Source organism: Camelus ferus, chromosome 17 (assembly GCF_009834535.1).
Source record: "Camelus ferus isolate YT-003-E chromosome 17, BCGSAC_Cfer_1.0, whole genome shotgun sequence".
Lineage (NCBI taxonomy): Eukaryota > Metazoa > Chordata > Mammalia > Artiodactyla > Camelidae > Camelus > Camelus ferus.
In genome coordinates, this window is record NC_045712.1 from 32,469,173 (window position 1) to 32,491,946 (window position 22,774).

The 22,774-nt window shown below is 37.1% G+C and overlaps 1 protein-coding gene and 1 long non-coding RNA gene across 12 annotated transcripts in view; one reads left to right on the top strand and one right to left on the bottom strand.

The window, feature by feature from the left end:
* The window catches only part of GRM7 (glutamate metabotropic receptor 7), a 769,980-nt gene that overhangs the window by 248,640 nt on the left and 498,566 nt on the right, over positions 1-22,774 (top strand). The gene's annotated exons all lie outside the window — the stretch shown is intronic.
* Positions 9,243-22,761, bottom strand: LOC116657213. Its single transcript, XR_004312248.1, has 3 exons — positions 22,751-22,761; positions 13,938-13,947; positions 9,243-10,011 (listed from the first exon to the last, which is right to left on the bottom strand). It is a non-coding gene; the product is annotated as an uncharacterized LOC116657213 (long non-coding RNA).

Consider the following 22,774-nt stretch of genomic DNA (forward strand, 5'->3'; position numbering starts at 1 on the left):
GAGGTATTTCCCAATGTAATTTCAGTGCTCTAACCGAAAGGTAGGGTGGTTACAATCTAAAAAATGCTGTCTTTTTGGTTACTTTTCCAAAGGCTACCCAGTATAAACGTCCACCGGAATAGGCAAATGAAGTCGCCCACGTAAAAAACAATGTTCATTAAAACAGAGGCAAGGAGGTCGGCACTGGAGTTAGTCAAATGGATAGCTCTGAAAAACAGACAGGTACTCCAGTCCAAGAAACATTAAGTTAATCATTGGTTTCTTGGAAAATATCTATTTACTGGACTTCAACCTCTTCTTAAATTATTTTGTATTTTGAACAATTTGTGTGTAAATGTAGTCCCTTTGAGACCTGCGCAGAGGGATCTGCTTACCTTTTATTTGGCAAATGGATCCTTGCTGTTAAATCTTTCAGGAGATTATAGGAAATTCTGCAAAGCCTCACATCAGTTGCATTAGTGCTCCTCAGGCAAACTGAAGAACAGCTAGGTGACCAAGATCTCTTCCAGTAATAGTAGCCATTTCTAAATACATGCTACGTTGAGTGACTTTGAAATACTTTGACCTTGTGTAACTCCAAATTTGCTTATTCCCAATTTTTCACATTTCTTGTTACTCTTTTGTCTGGGTGTCATAAATAGCAGGCACTTAAAACACATTTCCAATAATTATTTGACAGTATTATCCTATTGTATTAATATTTTAGAGTTGGCATTAATTATGATAGGTATTACTGGGATGTCAGCACTCTACAAGCCACAGTATTAGGATGCTCCTTCGAGAAACTAGTATATAGTTTACAACATACGGCTTTTACATACTAGGAGAAACACTTAAAGTGAAGTCATAATCATAATAATAAAGGTCTCAAGAGAAAAATTCAAGGTACATTTTAGGAGGGCTTAAACGTAAAAGGATGCCTACTAAAAATGTCCACATATAAGAAAGATTAATTTTCACAGAATGTTAGGGTTGTTTTGGTTTAAATTTGAAAGTTAAAGAAATCAACAACACAAATGCATACATGGTCTATTTTTTATGAAAGAATATACATTCCATAGGGAAAGATACAATTGTCAGAATTAAAACTATAGAAATGTTGATATTATGGTGACTAATTATATAGAAGTATGTTGTTTTTAAAGTCTTAATCCTAGAAGCTACAGATATTAAAGATTCTTCTGGTCAAAATTTTTTGACAAAATAAGAAGTTAGTACATAGTTATATATAAGGATCATGAGTATTATTTTGTAAAAACCTGATATACAGTGATACACTTAGTACAAATTACACTCTCCACATTTTTTGATTGACCAATGTACATTTTGTTGTCGATTTTTTCTTCTGGGTGCTTTGTTCACCATTAACCAGTGAGTCACTAAGGTAGGAAGCAAAAATTAGAATGGCTTACATTAGACTTACAGATTGTATCCTGCTCTGCAGTTTGCAGGTTTGCATCATTTATCTATTGGGATCCCATTATGTTTTTCCCCAACTTTCTTGGCATATAATTGACATATAACATTGTGTAACTTTTTTAAGGTGTACAACATGATGATTTGAGACACATATATTTCAAAATGATTGCCTACCACAGTAGAGTTAGTCAACACCTATCACCTCACACATTGCTGTTTCTTTTTTGTACTCGAAACATTTAAGTTTACTCTCAGCAACTTTGAAGTATGTAATAGAGTATTGTTAGCTATAATTATCTTGTTGTACCTTAGATCCCTAAACCTTATTTATATTGTAACTTAAAGTTTTCATTATTTGACTGACATCTCCTAATTACATCCCCTCCCTAGTTCCTGGAAACTACTCTTCTACTCTGTTTCTTTGAGTTCAGTATTTTTAGTTTCCACACCTAAGTGATATCATATGCTAATTGCCTTTCTCTGATTTATCTCACTTAGCCTCGTGCCTCCAAGTTCCATCCATGTTGTTGCACATGGCAAGATTTCCTTCTTTCTCATGGTGGAATAATAATCCACTGTCTATGTCTGTGTATATATTTACCACATTTTCTTTATTGATTCATCCCTATATATACATTTTGGTTGTTTCTTTAGCTTAGCTCTTGTAAATAATGCTTCAGTAAACATGGGAGTGCAGATATCTCTGAGATTCTGATTTTCTTCCCTTTGGCTGTATACCCAGAGTGTAATTGCTGGATCATGGGGTAGTTACGTATTTTTTTATTTCTCAGAGAATGTTCATATTATTTCCCATAGTGGCTGTACCAATTTACATTCCCACCAACAGTGTACAGGGGTTCGTTTTCTACCACATCCCTGCTAACACTTGTATCTCTTGTCTTTTTGATAATAGCCATTCTAACAGATGTGAAGTAACATCTCATTGTGGTTTTAATTTTCATTTCCCTGATAATTAATGATGTTAAGCATCATTTCATGTACCTGTTAGCTATTTGTATATCTTCTTTGGAAAAATCCCCTTTAGTTTCTCTGCTTATTTTTCAATCAGGCTGGGGGTTTTTTTGTTTTTGTTTTTGTTTTTTTTTTTTGATGTTTTTTGTTTGTCTGTTTGTATTTTTGCTATTGAGTTATATGAGTTTCATATATGTTTTGAATATTAACCCTGATCAGATACATAATTTCAGATACATAGAATATTATCTCCCATCTGTAGGCTGTCATTTCATTTTGTTGATTTTTTTTTTTTTTTTTGCCATTTGGAAATTTTTAGTTTGATATAATCTCACTTATTTTTGCTTCTGTTACTTATATTTTTGATGTCATATCCCCCAAATTGTCAAAACCTATACCAAGAACCATGTTTCCAATGTTTTCTTCTGGGAGTTTTACAGTTTTAAGTCTTTTTTTTAAGTCTTTATTCAAGTTAAATTTTGTGAGTGGTGTAAGGTGATATCCATTTCATTTTTCTGCGTTGATTATCCAGTTTCCCAGTACTATTTATTGAAGAAATTATCCTTTCCTCATTAAGTATTCTTGGCTTCCTTGTCAGATACTGTTGACATGTAAGCAAAGGTTTATTTCTGGGCTCTTGATTGTACTCCATTGGTCTATGTGTCTATTTTTATGTCAGCACCCTACTGTTTTGCTTACTATAACTTTGTAGTATAGTCTTATATTTGGATGTGTGATAATGCCAGCTGTGTTCTTCTTTCTCAGGATTGCTTGGGTTGTTAGGGGTCTTTGTGGTTCTATACAAATTTTAGGATTTTTTTTCCATTTCTGTGAAAAATGCCACTAGAATTTTGATATGGATTATACAGAATCTATACAAGGATTTGGGTAGTATGGACATTTTAACAATATCGAGTATTCTGATCCATGAACATGAGATTTATTTCCATTTATTCATGTCTTGTTTAATTGATTTCATTGAAGTCTTGTAAGTTTCAGGGTTCAGAATTTTCACCTCTTTGGTTAAATTTATTGCTAAGTGTTTTATGGTTTTTGATGTTATTGTGAATGGGACTGTTTTCCTTGTTTTTCAGCTATTTTGTCATTTGTTTGTTCAGAAACACAACTGATTTCTTCTGTATGTTGATTTTGTATCCTGCAAATTACTGAAGTTGTTTATTAGTTCTGCCAGTTTTTTGGTGGTATATTTAGGATTTTCCCTATATAAAATTATATTATCTGTAAACAAAGACAGTTTTACTTTTTCTGTTTCAATTTGGATGCATTCTGTTTCTTTTTCTTGCTTGATTGCTCTGGTTACGATTGCCAGTACTAATAAGAGTAATGTACTGAATAGGTGTGGTGAGTATTGTCTCATTTCTGATCTTAGAGGAAAAACTTTCAGTCTTTTACTATTGAGTATGATGTTAGCTGTGGGCTGGTCATATATAGCCTTTACTGCATTGAGGTTTATTCCTTCTGTACTCAATCTGTTGGGGTTTTTTAATCATGAAAGGATCCGGTATTTTTTAGATGCTTTTTCTGCTTCTGTTGAGGTAGTCATATGTTTATCTTTCATTCTGGTGATGTAGTGCATCACATTTATTGATTTGTGTATGTTGAACCATAAATCCATCCCAGGGAAGAATCCCACTTGGCATATAATCTGACATGTGCTGTTGAATTCATCTTGCCAACACAGTTAACTTTTGAACAATGTGGGGTTTAGAGGTACCTACCATCCACACAATAAAAATCAACATATAACTTTACTGTCATCCCTCTGTGTCTGCATCTGCAGATTGAACCAACTGTATCATGTATCACTGTGGTACATTTTGTAAGAAAAAATGTGGAAGTGGACCCACACAGTTCAAATCCATGTTGTTCAAGGGTCAACTGTATTTTGTTGAGAATTTCTATTTTATATCCATCAAGGTCATCAGCCCAAAATTTTCTTTTCTTGTAATATCCTATAGGATGTTTTGTATGCACTGGAAAAAAATCTGTTTTCTGCTACTAAAGGTCTAAAGGAGAAGAATGTTCTGTATATGTTAGGTCCATTTGGTCTAAAGTATAGTTCAAGTCCAACATTTCCTTACTGATTTTCTGTCTGGATGATCTATCCATTATTGAAAATGGGGTATTGAAGTCTCCTGCTAGTATTGTATTATTAATTTATTCCTTCAGATCTATTAGTGTTTGCTTAGTATATTTAGATGCTCTGATGTTGGATGCACATATATTTATTATCATTATATCTTCTTGATGAATTGAATTGACCTCTTTATCATTATATATGGCCTTTTCTGTCTCTTATTTAGTTGTTGTTGTTGTTGAATGCATGTTAATCCCCTCAGATAGAAGTAGAAAGGCTGCTTCTACTGGTAAAAATTACTCATCAAGATTTAGGGACTCAATGCCCTTAGCCCTATCAGTTTCTTTCCAAATGTCCTTATTCCAACATTTAGGAGTCTGTTCCTTCCAAACAAATGCCCTCACTTTAACAGTAGATACCCTTTGAGGTATAATATTATAGTTTTTGGTGTAAAATATGTCATGTCTGATGTAAGTATTGTAATTTCTGTTCTCTTTTCATTCCCACTTGCATCGAATATTTCTTCCATCTCTTCATTTTGAGCTTATATGGGTTCTTAAAACTGAAGTGAGTCACATATAATAGAGCCTTATGAGTTTTGTTCTTTTTTTTAATAATCCATCCAGGTACTGTATGACTTTTGATTAGAGAATTTAATCTACTTACATTAATAGTAATAATTGATAGGTAAAGACTACTAATGTCATCTTATTAATTGTTTTCTGGATGTTTAATTGTTCCCTTGTTTCTTTCTCCCTCTCTTGCTGCCTTCCTTTGTGAATTCTGCTTTTCCATAGTGTATGCTTTGATTCCTTTTTTTTTTTTTTTGTAATATTTTGTTTACATACTGCAGGTTTTTGCTTTGTGGTTACCATCAGGCTTACATAAAACATCGCGTGTGTGCGTGTGTGTGTGTGTATATAAAACAGTCTTTTTAGGCTGATAACAACACAACTTTAATTGCATACAAAATTACTCTTTTAGTTCCCCACCTTTTTATGTTTTTCATGTCACAATTTACCTATTTTATATTGTGTATTTATTAATCTATTATTATAGCTATAGTTTTAAATACCTTTTTACTTTAAACTTCATACTAGAATTGTGTTTGAAACACCACCATATTACAGTATTAAGTATTCTGAATTTGACTACATGCTTGAATTTGACTACATACTTACCTTTACCAGTATGTTGTATTTTTAATACATTTTCATGTTACTAATTAGCTTCCTTTCATTTTAGGTTAAAGAACGCCTTTTAGTATATCTTGTAAGGAAGGTCTAATGGTGATGTACTCCCTCAGATTTTTATTATCAAGGCAGAGTCTTTATTTCCTCATTTCTAAAGGGCAATTTTGCTGGGTAGAATATTCTTTGTTTGCATTTTTTTTTTCCTCTCATCACTTTGAATATATCCTCCCAGTCTCTACTGCCCTTTAAGATTTCTGCCAAGAAATCTGCTGATCGTCTTATGGGAGTTCCCTGGTAAGGTACAAGCTTTCTTCTCTCACTGCCTTTAAGATTCTTTCTTTGTCTTTGATTTTTGACAGTTTTATTATAATGTGTTTTGAAAAAGATCTCTTTAAGTTGAATTGTTTGGTGACCTATGAGCTTCATGAACTTGGATATCCAAATCTCTTCCCAGATTTGGGAAATTCTCAGTAATTATTTCTTTAAATAAGTCTTCTGCCCTCCTTTCCATCTCTTATCCTTCTGACACTCCAATAATTGACACATTGCTTCTTTTGATGGTATCTGATAGATCACGTAGGCCTTCTTCACTCTTTCATTCTTGTTGGTATTCTCCAACTGGATAATTTAAAAGTTCCTGTTTTCTAATCCATAGATTGTTGCTTCTGCTTGATTCATTCTGCTGTTCATGTTCTCTAATATATTTTTACTTTATTTGTTATATTCTTCAGATTTAGAATATATTTAGCTGTTTCTTATGACTTCTCCTGATTAAACTTCTCATTTTCTTCTGTGTTGTTTTTCTGATTCCACTGAGTTGTCTTTGTGTTTTTTTGTAGCTCATTGATCTTCCTCAAAATATGTATTGTGAATTCTTTATTGGATGAATCGTAGACCTCCGTGCCTTTGGGATTGGTTATTGGAAGATTATTGTGAGCCTTTGGTAGTGTCTTCTTTCCTTTTTTTGTGTGTGTTTTTTGAAGTCTTACACTGTTGTGTTGGCATTTGCCGCAGCAGTCACCTCCTCTAGTCATTACTAACTGACTTCAGGAGAGAAATACCTTCTGGAGATAGAAGTCTGAGACTTTCTCAGTCCTTCTGTAGATACGCCTGCTCCATGCTTTTTGCTCCCTCTTGTGGCAGAATTCTTAAGGTTGTGTGTCTTTTTCTGATCCTTCAACACGCTGGGTTCTGGCAGCCTCCTGTTTGCTTTCCCAAGGGTGGAGCGAAAGCTCAAGTTTGTGGTCTCTCTCTGGCCCACAGATTTTTGTTAGTTTTATATGCACTTTCACTGGGTGTCTGCCAAAGCTCACGCTTGCTATCATTGGAGCATGGACAGAAAGCCAGTCACACTTTGGGGGTGTGGAGGATGTGTGTGGGGTGAGGTGCATGGAGCACTAGAGGGCTGCCCATGAGCTGGTTTAGGAAATCTATGGGCAAAGGGTGTCCCCAGTGGTTCATGTGTAGACTTCTTGATGGTGTCCATGGTGCAGCTAGTAGGAGCTGCATCCCTTTAATGCCTTCTCAGAGTCCCTTCTCCCAGCCTTTTTTTACTCCCTGGTCATGCAGCTCAATACCCTGGATGGGACGAGACAGCAGTGGGCCTCTCTGGCAAAGTCCCACACAGTGAGCTGGATGCTTACTGCCATGCTTTCACTTTCCCCCTAGGAGAAATCACGAGCCAAGGTTTCATCAGCACTGAGTTGTGCCTCCCTGTGAGAGAGGTGATACGAGTAAAGTCAAACTGTTTCTCTTACCCTCTCCAATGTTTCCAAACTGTCCTCCACTGGAAACCTGAACTTCCACAAGGACTCTTTTGTTTGTGGGTGCTTATCTAAGACAGTGCTTTGTACGGACTCATGGACCATGGCCAAGAGGGCCTGAATTCAACTCATGGACCACTGCAGGGTCCACGTCTGCGGTCTGTATCCCTATTACCCGATGCATGGGTGGGTGAGATTCTTCCTAGGTCCCTTGGTGCATTGTGCTAGATCCCACAGACAAAGGCACTTTTGTCTACTGATGGATGACAAGTTGTTATTGAGGGAGGAGTATGATGAGGGACATCTTATTCAACCATGTTGCTGGTGTCACTTCTTCTATATTTTTAAAGAATTATACTTGGTTGTATAAAATCTAAATAGGAAAGAAAAATAGAACAAGCATATTTTGTAAGGAAAATATGTATGTTAACGCAAGTGATTGCCTTTTTAAAGACTCATACTGAATCAGCTTCCACATATTTCACTATTGTTCTGTATGTTTTGCTAAATCAATATAGAACCCTCAACCACACTGTAAAATATATTCCAAACATTTAAAATTTTCTAAATAAAATCTGTTGAGGAGAAAGACAGAAAGCAGACAGGACATGCTGGTTGGAAGCCAAGCATTAGTGATGAAAATTACTAGAGTACAGTCAGGGTCATGATATGCTGAAAATGAAGGGGGTGGTTGGGGCAGAGAATAATCAGGAAATGATGGTCCCTGGTTATAAACCCCTTTACTTCTCCTACAGTTGTCTTTGGATTACAATATTTTCCAAGGCTCTCCCTTAATGTTATTGAACAAAATAAAGTTTCAGTTTCCTTATACATTGTGAACTAAGGTTTAACTGTAGCTTATTTTCTGTGAACAAATTCGCTCAGCCTTAGCTTACTGCATTCATATTAGAGTAATGGTTTGGGGTGCAACTTGGGTCAATAACATATGACACTTCTACTGAGCTGTCTGATCCCCAGTTTTGTCAGGTTTTGGCTGATAATTATTATTTGCTTCCTGGCTTGTTTTCATGCCTTTTATATGGGAACTTACCCTGTATTCACATCTATTGAGTAAAAACATAAAACCTTATTTATATTTGAGTGGGTACAAAAAACATCTTTAGCCTTGAAGCCAGTCTCCTAAGTATGAAATGCATGGATTAGTTTACAGTGAAATACTGAGTGTGTCCATGACCTTGTGCTTTACTCTAGAGGGGCAGGACTGCTACTGTGAGTCATGACAGTAGAATTTCTAGTTATTTTGGAAGTTGTTTTTCATCATCGTGGTTTTGTTGTTGCTGTTATTTGTTTAGTCTTTATTAGATATTTAAATAATTTGGTCAAAAATTTGTCAGAATTACCAAAAAAGGAAAGAAAATGAGTGTAAGCAATATAAACCAACTATAGATGCTTAAGCAAAAGGAAAAATAATGATTTATTTGGAAAGTTATGAGGCAACTCAATGAATTAGAGGAAATACTGAGAAACTAAGCTTGGAACAGACAGGAAAAAAGACCCCTCTAGTAATCCAGGAAGCAGGAGATGAAAAATTGTCTCTTCAGGGACCACCAACCAGCAGGGTGAATCAGCTCCATCTCCATTTCTGCCTTCAGTTCTGTGCTCCAAGCTCAGAGTCCAATGAGAAATCAAACCGATGCTCTGCCATTGATCATATGCCCATTCTTTTGCAGTTGATTGATGATTCTGCCCCATGGTTTTTTGGAGTTATTACAGACATTTAAGATAAACATTAGATCTTAGTATCCAAACTGTATCTAGTAGGGGTGACTGGTGCTGGTGACGAGTGTGCACTACCAAATGTCGTGTGGTAGATTTTCTTCTCTATCCTGTAATGCCTCGCCATGCACATTTGAAGGAAAAGGAAGAATCAATAACAATGCAAAATGTTCTGTTTGAAGCAATTCTGTTAAATTTCTGAGATTAAAAAAATATTTTCCTTTTCCTTTAAACAGATCCTCAAGAGAAAGCATCTTGAACTTAAATACTTGTAGGAAATTCCTCCAACCCCTGGATTTCTAAAAAGATAGGGAATGTAATTTTCCAACCTTTTCATCTGTGATGGGATTCATTAAGACCCAGATTCCAATCATCAGGCGATCTAATTAGCTCTACCTTACCCCATGACTTACGGTGTAAGAAATGCTAGTAGGGGGAAATTTTATCACCACTACTGAAAATTCCACAGTATCTGAGCACTCATTCTAAGATACGGGTCAAGAGGAGCATTTTTACATGATAAAAATGGCTTTTACACATTTGTGCTGAGCAGCTAAGAAAAAGAAATGCTATTTCATTTTTTTTTTTAACAATCCCAGAATTCCTCCAAGCCAAACTTTGTGGCTGTGGGTTTTTGATAATGGAAATAAATAAACTTTCTTTGAAATGTAGACGTGGCAGTGGACAGGCCTTGTTCCTGAGTTCTTCCCTGCAGGGGCATGAGTTTAATAAGGTGGCTGAACATTCTGTGTTGAAGCCCAGGAGAAATGAGCCTTGTTGAGGAAGCAAATGACGGGGACCCATTGCATGCTGGGAGAGGGGTGGGATGCTTCTGGGCTGTGTTTCCAGTGGAGCCTGAGAAAACACTTTTCAAAAACTGTGAGAGACTATTGCAGACAGAAAAGGTTCTACGAAAACAGCTTTACAGAGCCTGGCATTCGTTGTTTTGTTGAGAAAATGCTGTGTGAAAGAGGAATATTTAATACACATATCCACTTTTGAGTAATTATAAGCATATGAAATACAGAACTGAAATGCAGACACTTAGGTGTGGGTTATTATTCTGCGTGAAACAAAGTTCAACGAGTAGGCTCACAAAGAGAAGAGAATTGAAGACCCTTTATTCTGCCTTAAGTTGATTTCCCCTCTTCTCGGCTTCTTGTTGACACTTACTTTGTTTCCTTTGTCCTGTATTTCCCTTAGACAAGCCAGTCCCCAACACCAAATATTGTGTCCCTCTAGGCTTGGTCTCAGGTGGTTTCCTCTGCCTGGAATATCCCTCCCAAGCCCAGTTAACTGGCCAACCCATCTCTCAGTGAAATTTCTCCACTATATTTTTTTCTGCTCATCTCCACTCCTGTGTTCTGTTCCTGACGCTCATACATATATCTGTGGCAGTACTTATTTCATGTTTTCACTGTTGTGACATGAAAGCTTATGAACTCCTTATGGGAAGCAGAAGATATTAAAAATTGTAAGGGAGAAATGACAATTATTGGATGTTCCCCCAGTCCACGTGCCAGCCGGAGCTTGTAACATAGTCCTAGGGAAGTACTAAGTCCTAAATAAACACTTGTTTATGTAGTAAAATTCTGGCATCTAAAAATCCATAAATCTACATGCCCTTTCCATTCGTATCTTTCTATAAACCTCACCTCTCCATAGAGCCTTTTGTCTCCTTCCAGGTAACACTAGGGCCAAGCTGCCATGGCAGTCTGGTGGAGACCTATATATTCCCTCATTTCTTAAAGTGGGTTTAGCTGAGAGTTTATGATGGATTAGAAAACATATACAATGTTAACACTAGGTTTAAGAGTGTAAAGTTAGTGATTTTTGTTTTGTCAGTGCTGTTGAATTTGTTTAAAGCAGGACCTAACCTTATTTTGTTTCTAAATTGAAGTTTAAACTAATTTTGCCCATAGATTAAAGTGTTTGTTCAATGCATTCAGTACATGAAACAAATTTTCATAGATTTGTGTGTGTATGTGTCACAGAAAGGTTAAGATTAAAATAGAGAGATAATTGATATATGTTTGGAACCAGACAATTAAAGGTAAGTTGGTTCTGCTGAGTTGCAAGATAGAAAATGAGTATTTTTTCCCTAAATTAAGAAGAACTATTTTCCATGAGAAACAATAGACCACTAAGTTTCATGTGAAATCTATTTCTCATAGGATAGAACTACTTGCTTTGGATTTTGCAGTGTTCAAGTTCTGAGTAGATTCATCAGAGAAGGGAATGAAGGTAATACTAAGTTCTCTTTTATTATTTCTCTGCAAAGAGAATTAGTCTGGAGAAAAGTCAACCTTTATTCTAGTTCCTTGGAGGAAGGCAGAGACTGCTATGAGGAGGTGGGCAAATATTCAATACCTGGCATTTACTTTTCCCTCCTTCCCTGTCTCCCTTTCTTCTTTCCATTTTTCATCCTCTCTTCAAACATGCATGAAACAACTGCATATTCCTGTTTCATAATGGTTAAGGGCATGGTTGAAAGTCAGATGTGCCTAGTTTTAACACCTAGCTTTGCCCATTAGAGAAATGTGTGAGTCACTTATCCTCATGAAGATTCCATTTCCTTGTTTATAAAACAGAAATGATACTAGTTCCTTCCTTAAAAGGCTTTTGTGCAAAATAAATGAGTTAATTCAATGCATAAAATTGCTTATCACAGTACCCATCATAGAGTACTCTATAAACAGTAGCTGCTATAATGATAATCCTAAAAATAAAAATGAATAGTAATGATAGTTCCTATTACTTCTATTTTTTCATCTATTCAAATATTTGTTGAGTGTCTACTGGTTTCAAGTATGATTCTGGATGCCAGGAATGAGAAAGATAGATCTAGACTTCTCCTGTACATTCTAGAGAGATAAGCAGAAAGTAAACACATAATCATACTGTGTTGAAGATAGATTAGTGAAAGACAGGGACAAAGTTCTTTTTTTTCCCTCATGCATCTTTATTTTTATGAACCTCTAACTGAATTTTGTAATTTTTTTTTATTATAAATGGAGTGACATGGTGACAAATGCTTGGTTCAAGGTGGAACCAACTGCACTTGTTAATTACTTGGCTGTGATGTCTAAATGACATTCAGTATGAATCAGAGGTGTTTGTTGTGCACAACTAATTGGATAGTGGTGACTTTTTGTAGAAGTGTGAGGAACAGGTTTGGAGAGGGGAGTGGAAATTAGAGCCTTATTTTGTTCTTGTAGTTTCAAATGTCTCCAGTATGCCCAGGTGGGGAAGCTGAATGGGCATTTGAATGTACAAATCTAGAACTAAGAGGGGAAGTCCACAAGGAAGAGCTCAACTTTGAGAATTCATGAGTGTATAAATGGTATGTAGTGTTAAGAGATAGGTTGTAATCTCAGAGAAGACACTGGACAACTGAGCCAACAGAGTATTTACAAGTCTAGAATCGGGATGGGTCCAGAATGATGAGCTAAGAAAGAAAGGAAGAAAACCAGAAAGTATGGTGTCCCAGAGACCAAGTGAAAAAGTGCTTCCAAGAAGCAAGGATGAGGATCTGAGAATCACATAAGACGGGGCCTGAGAATGGATGATAGGGTTTATCACCGTGGAGGTCATCACTGGCTTTGAAAGAGACATAGTGGTTGGAAGATGAGAACAAAACCTGAATAGAGTAAGTTTAGTAAAGAATTAGAGGAGAGAACTTGGACAAAGTGAGGAGGAAAGTTAATAAGGGAGTGTCATAACAGAGATGAGAGAAATAGCTGTCAGAATTGTGAGGGGTCTAAGAAGGCATTTTGTTTGTTTCTTACATTAATGTCCCATTCTATTACTCCCATTTTCCTGCTGTTCTTCTGGTTTCTCTCACTTGAAGACCATCACTATTCTTGTTTTTTTCTTCTTATCTTCCTTCTCTTCTAAACTGCTGCTGCTCTGGACTATACTGGACTGTGTATACAAGTATGAAACTATGAAAGGACCCAGGCCTGTCTCTCAAAGAGCTCATTGTCTAGGTCCAGTCCATGTGACTGGTACCACAAGGTACACTGCTCTAGGACAGGCTCACAGAGGTCGCCAGACAAGTTCCCTCAAAGGTGCAGTCTGTGCGTTTGTCTCATCAGTTCATATGGAAGAACGCTTGCTTCCCAACCCTAGTTAAATGGAAATATAGAAGAGTCTTGCTTAGGTAGTGTAACCAGCAGCTCTTCCTTTCTCTTGAAGACAAACAAGTACAGAACTCAAAACAGAGCTTTCTATTTAATTTATTCACTCACCAAATGCTTAGTGAGTTGTCTCCTCCATTCCGCATGGCTGTTGGGGTTTTTGAGTCATCAGTGGTAAATATCATTGTCTTCATGGGGTTTATTCTAGTTGGTGAAAACAAGTAACAATAAATGAATAAAGGAGATTAAGGGGAGAGAGTGAATGGGGTATGTGTTGGATGTTATTTTCTATAGAATAGTTGGAAAAGCCTCTCTGAGGAGGAGATATTTGAACAGATAAATGAATTAAGTGAGGAACCAAGGCATTTCAAAATTAGGGAACATTATTCTAGGCAGAAGGAGCAGCAGTGTTTAAAGAGCTTGTGGTAGGAAGGTCTTATTAGCTTCAAAGAAAGACTCTCATTATGTGGAATGATTTAGTTGAGATCATACCTCTGCCATTCTTTAAAAAGTTCATTTGATCCTTTTCTAAGATGTTTGTAGAGTCTTTGAAACAAAAGGCTAATTCCTGGGGGTACTGCTGTGACCTCCCTTTCAGTGCACAGATCATCTTGACAGCGTCTGTGCTGGATGGTTTCCTTAGGCCCCTATGGTACACACTGAACTGGCCACCTCTGAGATCATCCTGCTCCATTGTTTATCCAAAAATGAAATCTCAGCCTAGATGTAAAATTAGTCTTCTTATATCTCTGGACACTTTGTGGAGATAAAGCAACAAAGACTCCTGAGGGCTTTTCTCAAAGCTTGATTTCTTCAGTAAGTTATCACCCACACCCCCAGCCATCTTGTCACATGGCACCCCTCATTCTGTGTCCATCCTCACCATTAACAAAGTCACACTTTCACTTCTCCCTTTCAAGTACTATTAGTTGCGTGACCTTACTCTCTTCCGTTGACGTTTCCATAGGAATCGGACAGAATTCTTTGGTTGCAAGCAACAAGTTCAAGCCATCAACAATTTAAATATAAAGAAATATATTGGAATTAACAAGAGTGAAGTAGATGATGAGAACATGAAAGTTTCAGTAAGAGTCACCCGCTTCTTACTGGCCCTGCTGTTGGAATGAACAGACTCAAACTTACCCTCACTCCTTCTAACGCTTGACTCGAAGGCAATTCTAGGAAAGAGGACTCCAGTTGGGCCCACTGGGTCCCTAGCCCATGACCAGGTGATAGCAGTGTAAGATAAGAAGAAGCTGAAAAAAGAAAAGAAAGGCAAAGAAAGAAAAAGGAGACTCTAGGAGTCGTATTGTTCCCATAATAGGAAGATCAACATCTGTATTTATTGCTCGGCTCACACTGTACATTTTCCCCATAGACATACCAGGATGCAGTTAAGAGATGGGGAGTGAATTCAGGGAGCACAGGTCACTGTTGTCCCTTTTAGACCTTTCTTGTCCCTCCTGTGAGATGTTGAGGTAGCATATCCTAGAACTTTCTCATTCCCACCTTCCTCAGCATCCCCGACTCTGCTGCCTGCTGAACCAGTGCAAGGCACATCCCAGCAACTGTATTTCTTGCTTAGACTCCTTACACTCCTTCAGTGATTCCAGAATTAAGTATACTTAAGAACAGTCATGAGCCGGATTTGCTAATTGAAGGCCAATCTCTGGCTCTCTGGTAGTACCATGTATGATATGGGAAGAAAAATTAGAAAAAAATTAAATTATTAGAGTAATTTGCATCAAGTTTTATTTTCTGTGGTCCATCCACTTTACTGTTAGACCATGCTTGGTTTACATTTTGGGGTTAAATTTCATGTTATTTTGAACAATAATAGACTCATGATACAACAGAGAAGAAAATCTTCCACAGAATGTAAAGTAACATTGCAATTGCAGTATGTACTGAATAATTTCAATACAGCATACTTATTAAATTCACTGTCTTTAAAGCTTGTCAAATTAGAAGAAATTAGGTACTTGTGATCATGACATTAGGGAAAAAATTGGTTACCACAAGTCTCTAGGAATTTTTACTTAAAAACATTTACTTAAAAATATATATTTGTGATAAACTCCTTTAAAGCTCTATTTAAATGTTTAAAATTTCAGTTGAGCCATCTGGACTTTCCAAATTTACATTCTAATACAAACATTTGTATTATTTATTTGGCACTGCCAATTAATTTTTCATTCTCAATGAATTTTTTCAGTAATTGCAAATTCACTTTTGCTTTTAAAGTAATTTTAAAGTATTTGGAAATATATTCTTACTTTAGTCGCAAAGAGGAAAACTTGACTTTCATCAATATGAATGTTAACTTTTCTTTATCTTACTGTAATTTATAGTATGTTATCTGGAATGTTCATTGACTTGGCTAAAGGTTATCATCACCCGACCCGTTTTAGAATTAGAGAAACTGAGGCAGAGAGATCTTGTATAATTTTGTACTTAGCAGTCTCTCCACACTGAGACCAAAGTACTGGAGCTGGTATTTAAATGGCAAACTTTTTCTTTAAGAAAAGAAGCTATCGCTGTATTTAAATAGGGAAACATTCTTCTTGAATTTCAGATAGTGACAGAGGTGAATTCTTTTCCCTATTCTTATGCCTATAACATTATAATATTTTTCAGGACAGAGGAATTATGTACCTAATTTAGCCAATGGCCTAAACCAGCATTTTGAATAATAGTCATTGATATATTTCAGTGTTAGAATTTCCCCCTACATTAGCTGATGAATGAATAATTCAGTAGTTAACAGGAGATGTTTCCTCTAGGATGACAAATTGGTGTGAACCCTGCCATGCACTTCCCCAGACACTGCTTCCACCCAAATTAGGAGATTATTTTAGTGTCATATAGACTGAGGTTTATTCCGGGGAAGACTGACGTGACAGTAACAGACCTGGGACGCTAGCCCAGAAATGTGGACTCAGCCTGCTGTTCTAACCACTAGACCATGTACACAGAATTCGTGCATTTTCTAAGCCAATTCCAGGGCAGCTGCTTATTAACGAACAGATGTCACTCGATGGCACTGACATTCATCAGAGAAAATGGTTCTGCTTGCATCAGTCCCTCGGCAGTGCAGAAGTCACCACTGTAAGCATTGTCCCAGGATTCCTGCTTACTGCTTTATTAATAATAAATGCCCATGTTGCCTTGGTGTTTATCTGACTTTAGGAAGTGAATAAAATTTGACTATTTGTGTTTAAATGAAATGTCTTGTAAATCATGGCAACCTTTGTATTTTACTGCAGTTCAGTTATTACAAAATAAGGTAAGCTTTGCTCAGCTGAATGGGATGGAAGCTCATTATACCTCAAATGAAGTGATAAAAGATAGAACAGTATTTTAATAACACAGACACCGTGGCTCTTTGTATTTTAATATTCACTATTCTATTGTTCATAGAACCTTAGGGAAGTGATTTTGTTTTCAATCAATCAGATATTTCCTCACCAGCACGCTAAGCAAAAATACAATAGTAGTTTCTCTTTTTAAAATTATTGCCCAAGTAAGAAACACCATCCCTAATAAGTGCAATTTGCAGTAGCCAGCACAGTAAGCATTCAATGTTGAAACTTGTTAGTTTCTTACGCAGCTGCTGACATCCCGCTTCTGAGCAGTACACTGTGATGATAGCTGGACTTTTTCTAGCCCTATTTAGGTTGAAGGTCAACATAGTTTTTTACTCACCTTTATATATGCCTTTGCAGAGTGCTTTTTTGTGGTTAGTGAGGAGTCCTTTGGTTGCAGATAACAGAGATTCAATCTTCTTAGCTTAGGAGAAATGTCAAATTTATTGAAGGAATACTTGCCTGTGTCACAGCATTCAAGGCAGGCTAAAATAAGCAGCCCCTGAAAAGATAAGATCAAAACACACCAGGACCTCATTTAGCAGTAGATCTACATGAATCTTCTTTCTAGAATCTTGTCATATCAACTCCAATGACTCTGAATCTGTCAGTCTTAAGGAGAAAAAAAATCCAAATTCCTAAGAGAATCTGGCCCAGTTAAAGCCTGATACTCAATTTTAGATCAGAATCATGGCAGCAGTTCTGGGAGAAGGAAGAGTCAGGAGTGCCTCCTCTGTTCCCCACCTTTAGATTCTTAGCATGCGTAAGTGTCTCCTCTTTATATAAAACACTTAGCACAGAACCTGGTACTTTATACATATACAATTAGGTTTCCATGATTATCTTGGTGATTGTTATATGACTTTAATTTTTGTGGTTATTGACCCTATTTAAATGCATTTCTGTTAATATGACTTCAATATCCATCCCACATTAAACTTTATCTGCCTTTTTCCAATGGGAGGAAACACATAGTTGTACTGAGAGACTACATTCAGAAGTGATGCTATGGAGTAACTGCCTAGGAGTTATGGCCACCCTCTCCATGGTAGGATCTCATCTTGTTTTGATATTCAGCATATGGTGGACGGATATCTAATCACCTCTGCATTACCCATATAAAATACAGAGAGAAAAGATCGAGAACAGAAGTACTTGCATTCTTTATGTGCATGGATATGAACACATACTTTTTTTTTTTTTGGTTTAGATGTATGTACATATTCAGAAGCTTTACAAACCGGTTGTAAAGCCATACCTTGTATTCAAGACTTCACCTTCACCCCACCCTACCCAAGACCTATTCTATTTTCTCTTTGGTTGACATTTCAGCTAGTTCTATTTCTTTGCCTAGAGCTTAACCCAGTCAGAGCTTCCCTTCTTTATAGAATCTTGTCTGTAGAGGGGTGGAACTCTTTTCTGGACGCCTTTCTCTCCGGAAATGGAAGTGCCCAAGCATCACAGGCTTTCCCCTGGATTCTGTCCTATACCATAGGACATCCATTTTGCAGAAACACCTTTTTGTCTCTTTGTTAATAAAGGTTCCTCATTCTAGTCAACAGTATGACTCCAACTATTTGCCCACCTGATACTTCAGTGTTACAAGGAGCTTAGGTAGCCAGTCAGCATGCCCCGCTTCAACTCGGTGGTTCCATCCTGGGGTTGCTCACTGGAAGCGTTATTCACTTAAATTGGGTTCTTTAACATCCAGACCAACTGAAATTTAAGAAACAAAACAAAACAAAATTGAATGTTGAATAGTGTGAAGCGCTGTGAAACTTACATCATTGAGCTAGATGATTAGAGTAGTGTTATCTGAGCTTTAAAAATTGAGTAAGGCAGTAGCACATAGCAATGAATGTAAGTAGAATCTCAGGTAAGATACACATTAATTTTATTTTATATAACATAGTTGATTACTGTACTATTATTATGTATGCATTATTTATGAGAAAAGGGTTTGTTATCGTTCATCCCCTTAAGACACAAACATGGTAGACAGGATTTCTGGGAGACTACCAGAAAAAAAAATTGAGCTATAATGAGAAGCCTTAATGAGACCTACATGGTCCTTTATGATCTGGCTTCAGCATCCATTTCTAGCTGCATCTTGCCTTTCATTTTCTCCTGGTCCTTCAGCTCCAGATGGGCCAACTGTCCTTCAGAGCCTCATATATGCTGAAGCATGTTTTGTATAATGCTGTTTCGTGTGCCTGGAGCACTTGCCTGGTTAATGATCAGCTCTTAGCTCACTTGTCACTTATCTTGGGGACCTTCCCTGACCTCTGTTATGTCATTAGAGGACCACAGACAGAGAGGCTTAAACAACAGCAGTGTCTTGTTGTGCCATTCTGGAGACTGGCAATGCAAAATAAGGTGTTGGCAGTGTTGATTCCTCCTTAGGGCTGTGAGGGAAGGATCTGTTCCAGGCCTCCCTCTTTGGCTGGAAGATGGTTCTCCTAAGCCTGCATCTCCTCACATGGTCTTCCCTCCACATGTGTGTCTGTATCCCAGTTTCTCTTTCTTGAGTACACCAGTCATATTGGACTAGGGCCCATCCTAATGACCTCATTTAAACTTGATTACCTCTATAAAGATCCTGTCTCCAAATCTCAGGGGACTGTGATTTACGATTGCAGTGTGTCTTTATCTGCAGAACACTATTCAGCCTATAACAGGTTTCATAGCACCATGGATACCCAGTTTTAGAATATTTCACACTTACAACGTTGTTATTTATGCAGCAGTGTGACTGTCTGTCCCCTCACTAGATCATTCTCCCTAAGGAGGCGAAGTTAGCACCTTAGAGATGCCAGTGCTTGTGTCTTAAATAAACAAAAGGAAAGAGACCTGCGTGCCAGGCTTAGTTGTTTGGTCCTGGTCATGTAGTCCATGAGATACAGGGGCATGACTTGTTAAGAACTCTGATTTAGGAAATCGGAGCACCACCTCCTCCCTGAACACCAGCACCAAGTAAATGCCAAGTGCATCACATGTTGTCGGGTGAGGGTTATGTGCAGTCAGGAGAGCTTCACAGTTTGAAGCAGTTTCTTTGCCAGCCTCCCCTGGGAAAATAGTACAACAGCAGTGAAGTGACAGCAGCATGCAGTGTTCTCTGTGCACTCACTCCCTGGCTGGAGACGTAGGTTTAGAACACGTCCTTGCAAGAAATATGTCTTTCAGCACTTATGTGGGAAAAGGACTTCCATGCTGGTGTTTGAAATTGTCAGCATGTTCCATTTCCCCATACATTCTTTTAGCACAAAATTTTCAAAAATAATACAATTATCAGTAAGACATAAGTTATTAAACACCCAAAGGACTTGCCAAAGGAATATATGAGATGCCCTCTGGGGTTTGAAATGGTAGACCTCTACTTTTTTTCAAAGTTACGAAATTGAGAACTAGATATGGGGGGAAAATTAGCAAAGTGATATAGTGGACACTTAAAATCCTTATATAAAATAGCTGGATTGACATCTCCCTGTCATTTAAATATTAGTCATTTAAATGTTAGTCCTTCTAAAGATAAAGAAATGAACGTGATGATTTGTCGGTCGTATATCTCTGACACTGTAGGTTTAACTCAGGGGATAGCACCTCAGTAGTCTTTATTTTCCAGAGCTGAGCCAGTCTATTTCTTCCTTCTAGAGGCTTTCAAAACAATGATCACATCTTTTGCAGCTTACAATCCCCAAGACATCCATGATAGTCATTAAATAGTCTTCTGCCACACATTATGTAATATAAATGTTACATGTTTATCCCAAAATGGAATTGTTGGGTATTGTGTCAATGACTATAAACTTAATTTCTGATGTTGTATTTTTGTAAAGAACAAGTTCTGGGTATGTGGTGGCATTATAATAAATATTTTGAGTTCCGCTTGAAAACTGGTACTTCCTTTGAAGGATTATATCCAGTGGTACCATTAGACTAAAATTTTTAAAAATGATGTATATAACAAACTACAGATTTTAATTGACCTATATTGATTCTCTGTTAGATGCAGATAATATGCTCTTTGTCAATCCCACCTTAAGAAAAGAAGCATTTTACCAGGGGAGGATAAATATATACATATCTATGCTGTAATGGTAAAAATAATAGTAAATACACACACATACAGACACAAACACACACACATATATATATATATATATGTATAATATCTACCTGTCTATATAGATATCTTAGAAGAGTCTTATAAGGTAGGTACAGTTAACTTTCCTATATTCCAAATGAAGCTACTGAGGTATAGTAACTTGTCCAAGATCACAGAGCTAGGAAGGGACAGAGCCAATATTTGAGCACTGGCTGTTAGTTTGGCTTCCTAGCTCCTGTCTTAATCACCATGCCTCCCCAAAATGTTACTAAGTCCCTCATGAATACAGCTAACTACATTCAAATAACCATCGAGTTATCCTGCCCTTAGTACTTAAAATCATCTTAGATTCAACCATTTCTCTCCATTTCTGCTACCACTACTCTGGTCCAGGTCGATGTAATGTCTGACATTACGTTAGACGGTTACAGTGGACCACAGCAAAAGCTTGCCAGCTGCTTTCTCCACCTCCTCTCTCACTTCAATCAAACCTCCATATGGCACCCGTAACAATCTTACGCAATGCGTTGCATACATCATTCTTTTCCTAAACCTGTCCAGGGGTTTACCAGTTCTCACTGGATGAAGACAGAAATCCTTAAGAATTTACAAGGCTCGAAGTGACCTGGCTCCTACCTGGCTTGGCATAGTGTCTTGTGCCCCTGTATGTATTTTTCATTTGTGTCCTAATCATTCTCACCTTTTCTGTTCCTCAAACATGTCCTAATGCTATCGATTTGCAGATTAAACACATCTTATTTCCTCTGCTTAGATTATTCTCCCCAGTTGTCCCCAGCATCATCCACCATGCATTTGCCAAGTAAATTCTACCCATGCTTCACAGCTTGGCTCAAATTTCACTACCCCATGGAAGTCTAAATTCTTCCTCTAGCCTGAGACAGGCTTCCCTTTCATCAGCTGACTTAGAAACCTACACTTTCCTTTATCTCAGTTGATATTAAATTATTATTTATTTTGTCTTGGATTGTCTCTCTCCTCTAAAATGTAAACTCATGGGAGTAAAAATTTTTTCCCTCTTTTGTTTCCTGCTGCAACCATTGTGTGCAGTATATAATCTTTCATGGTTGAATTGTTGAATTTCTGTTGAATGACCAGAGTAAGGAAACTGTTTCTATTGAGGCAAATAGAAAACAGCATTGAAAAGGTGGTATTTAATCTCCATTTTGAAGAGTGACTAGGATCTAAATATGACTAAAGGTGGAAGTGGGGAAGAAGTCCTTCCAGAAAGCAGAAATCACTTGAAAATCTTAGTGATGAAAAAACACAGCGTTTAAAGATGGTAAATAGTGTAGATTTATTTGAATGCAGGATGAGAAATGAGGAGTATCAGATGATTTTTAAAAGTTAGGCACAGATTAAACCAGAGAACCAAGAGTCATACATACATATTTATTCTGTAAATAATGAGAAACCACTGAAAATATTAAGGATGGGACTGATAATGCAGTGATTTAGGGAAAATTATTTGTCAGGGATGTATTTAAAATTTAGTGTTTTAGAATGAGACATGTTAGGTTTCAATCCCAGCTCTCAGCTCTCATCTTTTCTTGCTCTTTGACCTTGGAAATTATACCAAAGCCCCGTGTTAGTTAGGGCATTGCTTTTTGTATCAAACAAATCCTGAAGTTTCTGTGGCTTAGTACAATAAAAGTTTATTTCTAGCTGTTGTCCAATATGGACTTCTATAGTATATTGGTCACTAGTCCTTTTGTCTTTATTTCTTGAATCTATGGTCCTGCAGTCGCCCTAAATCCTCAGAGATTGCTATGTTCAGTTGGAAAATAGGGACTGAGGTAGGGGAAAATATCTATTTGCTTCTTAAAAGTTCCAGCTCACCTTCCATGGTTGAAAACTAATCACATGGTAATGCCTGGATGCAAAGGGTGATGGGAAATAATAAATGTTGGCTGGGTTGATTCCATCCAGACAACTTGACACTATGGAAAGAGGAGTTTGAAATTT